This window comes from Octopus bimaculoides, chromosome 3 (genome assembly GCF_001194135.2).
Source record: "Octopus bimaculoides isolate UCB-OBI-ISO-001 chromosome 3, ASM119413v2, whole genome shotgun sequence".
Classification (NCBI taxonomy): Eukaryota; Metazoa; Mollusca; class Cephalopoda; order Octopoda; family Octopodidae; genus Octopus; species Octopus bimaculoides.
The window spans coordinates 167,261,895-167,267,450 of NC_068983.1; positions in this window are offsets into that span (position 1 = coordinate 167,261,895).

Sequence of the window (5,556 nt, forward strand, 5' to 3'; positions counted from 1 at the left end):
AGAGGCTGGAAGAAGGAGTTTATATATGTATATGCATATAACTCTCCCTCCCTTCCCTCCCTCCCCCCTCTCTCTCTCTATATATATACAGAGAGAGGGAAAGAGAGGGAGAGGGATAGATAGATAGATAGATAGATAGATAGATAGATAGATAGATAGATAGATAGACAAGCAAACTTAATAAAAAACTTGAAAAACTTAGATAAATAAACCACTCGGATTTGTGGTTAAGACTAAGTAGCCGATATTCAGCAAATCCAAACGTATCCAAAGATTTATTGGTACGTTTCTCGCGCTGTAATATGTATGGGGGCTGCTAGACACATTGCGTCATTTCCATAATATTGCCACTGTGTCAGGTAATACTCCATGTATTGAAGGTTTCATACGCTACCACGATCCCATCCGTGCATATTGTCTAATAAGCCTCCAATGGAATATCACTTGACGAAGTGGCAATGTTAGGTGAACATATCTAATCTTATAATCTTATATAATCTCGCATGTTAATGCGTACTAATTTAAACAACGCACTGTATTAAGAATAATAAATTTTTATTACTGAAACACGTGTACTCGTACCTAAATTCGAACAACTGAATCCTCGTCGTCAGGCGACGAAGATTCACCACCACCACCGCCTTTATTATAACGGACTAATTTTTTTCCTCTTTTACTTGTTTCAGTCATTGGACAGCGGATGTGTTGAGGCATCGCCCTGAAGCTTGGCAATTATTCTATCGGGCTTTTGCCAAACCGCTAGATTACGGGAACGTATACAAACCAACACCGATTAGCGAGTGGTGTAGGTGACTCTCTCTCTCTCTCTCTCTCTCTCTCTCTCTCTCTCTCTCTCTCTCTCTCTCTCTCTCTCTCTCTCTTTCACTCACTCTCTCTCTCTCTCTTACACACACACACACACTTATATACGACAGGCTTTCACACAGTTTCCGTCGTCTAGCAAATTCATTCATAAGGCTGTGATCGGCTATGTTAGAAGACACATGCCCATAGTGCGCGCAGTGGGACTGAACCCGAAACCATGTGGTTGCAAAGTAAGCTTCTTAACCTCACAGTTATGCCTAAACATTATTTAAAAAAACAAACACTTGCATGCGACCAATGTACAATCTGTTTTGCTCCAGACCCGGCTTAAAAGAAGGTAACTAAAACAAGCAAGCGCTCTGCATCTATCTGGGTGGGCTAAACCTTACAAAAGCCTTTTAGTTAGATGCTTGTTTAATAATAAGTATAATCACAATTGCTCTCATTTCTCTCCATATCGCTCGTCTTAACAAGTGGGCCGACTTCATTTTTCAATCTATATTTACATAGAAACGCACCAGTTATTTTATCATGTGCATCTTCTTTTTATTTTATAACTTATGTTTGTGCTGTATTTCACGAACGACCTAAACTAATATCTACCATCTTACTTGTGATAATGTATCGTCAAAATAAAATGTCAGCTTTATATTTTGGGCCTAAAACGAAGGGTTCATTGTTTCTTTTGTTACAAAATAAAAATATCATATGTTCCTTATAGCTATAAATTTTCTCTCATATCCGAGCTACAAATAATATGTATGTATGTATGTATGTATGTATGTATGTATGTATGTATGTATGTATATGTGTGTGTGTGCATGTATGTATGTGTGTATATGTGTGTGTGTATATATATATATATATATATACATAGATATACACACATATATACATACGCATATTTATATACATCTATACATAATATATATAATATAAAGATAGCACTATTTTATAGGTATAGTATAACTTAATGCCCATATAATAAATTGATACCCATATATGTATCTCTTTCTCTCTTCCACTTCTCTCTCTCTCTCTCTCTCTCTCTCTCTCTCCCCCCTCTCTCTCTCTCTCTCTCTCTCTCTCTCTCTTTGGTAAATGTTTGTGCTTTCAAGATAATTTTCTAAAATGCACCCAGTACAAGAAATAGACTTTGTAGGTTTTATTTTTGAACTTGGCAAAACTATTTGTGGTATCTTGTGAAGTTTTAGTCTCAAAATTATACATGAAGGTAGATACATAGATAACTAAATTACTTGCTTGTTACTACAAAGAAAGACAGAAAGTTGAGAATAAAGATGATCTCAATGCTATTAAATCAGAATAGATATATAACTAAGTCACAAATTGAATGCCATAGATGTGCGCTTTGTTTCACTGCAGAAGTGGTTTCAAACAGAAAACTACATATATTGATGGGACTACAAAAACCGTAATCAACAATAACCGAAAAATAAATATTAACTGATATAATAATCTGTTTTGAATTGACTGTTGTAATCTGAATAGTATGTAATTTCTCCATTTAACTAAGGAAACACTTCCGTTCACAACATAGATGCTACAAAAGTTTTAATACAAGTAACAACCTCTCCTACTCGACCACTCCTCATTTTGCCCATGCCGTTTGGACACACGTCTCTTAGAGTAATTTCTCTGCGATAAAATATAGCAAGTGCTGTTTCACGTTTATATACACATTATAAATGCTATATACTTCGGTATTTTATTCTAAGGCTGTTTCAATTTATCTAAAATGGATGACTCACGCACGAATCTGCTTTGCATGCCGATTTCTGTATCAAACAAGCTTTTTCGGTTTAAATCAGATCGTCCGGGGTATTTGTTCATCGAGGAGACTAATGGAAACATCGTGTCTGTCGATCCAGATTCGAATGATGAACAAAGCAAAATGATTTCTTTCACGGTCATACTAGGAAGCACGTATTACTTGCTTGTTACTACAAACTCTAAATTAACATACATACAAGCATACGTACATGCATGCCAACATGCATACATAAATTTACTAGATGGAAACTATGTGGAAGCCTGTCGCATACGAATGCAGTTCTTTATGTTTGCGTTTGTTCTTCACCGGTAAGGAAAAAACCGGTGTTGGTTTGTTTACGTCTCCGCAACTTAGTGATTCGGACAAAGAGTCCGATAGAACGAGTGCTAGACTTGAAGAAAATAAGTCCTTGGGACGATTTGTTCAACTAAACCCTTCAAGACGGTGCTCCAGCATGGCTGCAATCTCGAGACTGAAACAAGTAAAAGATGGAAGTTATATGATTGGATGCATGATGGATGAATGGGTGGATGAAGGGATAGATATATGTACATACAGACAGACAGACAGACAGACAGACAGACAGACATATAGTTCATAGATGAGAATCAGATATTCTCCCTATAGAGAATATCTGATTTTCCATCTTTGAACTTCTTTCCTTTAACACCTCCAATATAAGATCCCTTCCCTGAAGATGGAGGCTCATCTCATCCTATGATGGAATCAATCTACAAACATTATTGTGGACCACTGAGTCCCCAGAAACAGCTGTTGGATTTGTAATACTTTTCTTCAATCCCTTTAATATTCTATATCATTTGTGTTCTGTGTAAGTCGGACCGTTTTTGTATGTAAAAATATTTACATTTTTTTTTTGTATATCACGTATTTAATATATTTTGTATATTGATCTGTCTAACTTGCTTATCCCTACATTTACTTCCACACACACACACGTGTGTGTGTGTGTGTGTCGTATATGTCTGTTAGCTAATACAAACAGGAAAAATAGAACTTAGAGCTTGTGTATATATACTTGTAACTTTTACCGATAAAAACAGAAAATATATACAATGTGTGCCTAGATGTGTGTGCATGTATATATCTGTATGTGCATGTGTGTAGAACTACCATTAACATTTCATGTCGTAGATACAACACTGAATTCTTCCGCCTGGTGCCGTGTAACTGGAACAACTGTTCTCAGTGAACCTCATCCATCTCTCTGCTAATTGCAAGAGTTGAACTCAGTCCTATAAGCTAATGAAATGTACCTCAACATTTTATGGTACTACCGCTAATTATGGTCGTAGTTGGCTGTTTCTACACTGCACCTGTCTAGTCAAGTACACTTAAACCATTCTAGAATTTACTTAATAAACAATCATAAACAGATCACAGCCTACTTCATTGTCTATTTTATTTCTACTTCATTTTACTGCTTCTTTTCCCGTTTAGAAATCTTTCTCCAACTTACTACTCGTTTCGTTGTCTGAACGCTGAGAAAAACGTTAAGCTTTTTTCACGGTCCGTAATAAACAGCTTTCTGTAATTTCTCTAGTATTTTGTCTTTAATTGAGTTCAGGACTAATTAATCCATAGGTAATTTTGCCTGTACCAATAGCTTGGATGGTGACAAATTACATCTTGGGACTCTAGAAATTGTTATGATACCGAGTTAAATAGTTAGTCACTTGCTTTTGTTCTTAGTACAAGACTTCAGTTCTGTCATCGTGATTAGTTTATGAGATTTGCACGAAAGCTCAATGTTCAGAATGCTAAATAGTTTTCATCGGCTCTCCATTTCGATACCTCCCTGCTCCGAGTTCAACAATATATCGATATGTATGTACCAATAACATAAAACGGCTTCAAATTTTGGCACAAGGCCAGCAATTTCGAGGGAGGGGTTAAGTCGATTACATCAACCCCAGTGCTCAACTGGTACTTATTTTATTAAAACCCCACCATCCAAATAGATGAAAGGAAAGACGACCACGGCAGAATTTGAACTCAGAACATAAAGCCAGACGAGATGTTGCTAAGCATTTTGTCCGGCGTGCTAACGATCCTGCCAGCTCACCGCCTTTATGTATCGGTTTCAAATTTTGGCACAAGGCCAGCAAGTTCGTGGGGACTACATGAAGACACCACTAACATCTGCCAAACTTTACTAGCGCCACGTCAATGAACGTTCAAAATATGGGAGGGGTTTTTTTTCTGTTGCATTCTGTATATTTCTTGCTAACAAAAATTATCTCGTTTGCATAAGTATGGGAGCGAACTTTGCCTAAAGGGTGCAGACCCAGGTCCAAATGTTTCTACGCTCATTTGTTTTGGCGATGAAATTTTTTAGGGGGATGTTGAAAGTGTTTTCATTGCCCCCATCCATCCACCCCAAAAAATTTTAGTAAGTTCACTTGCAACACCTGTTTCTCCTTTCCCCGAGCTTATACTTGCCAAGGAAATTATTTTTGTTATTACAAGACGTCCGAAGTACTGTTGGTTATATTGTTAATTACCAGATAATCGATATACCAATATGTTTTAGTAACCTGTCGGAATCAATTCAATTGATAATATATCTCTCCTGCTGATAAAGACTATCTTATGTCTCGGCAATAGAAATTATGTTTTGGTGTTGGAGGACGACCAACTCCAATTGTAAAATCTTGAGTTTCTATCCCCGGTGGGAGTCACACCACTTCACTTATGACCTTATTCTTTTTAGGAGATTCTTTAAAAATGGTGTAAATGCCAAAACTCAGCCTATCAATGACTTTTTATAATCAACAAATTCAATTTTATATGCTTCGTCTGTAAAAGCAAATGCGTAAACGTCAACTACGTTATATAATAAGCATAATCATTGTTGTGGTAATTGTTGTCCTGCTCAACAGTGTTTTAAACAAAACATGACACCCCCCCCCCCC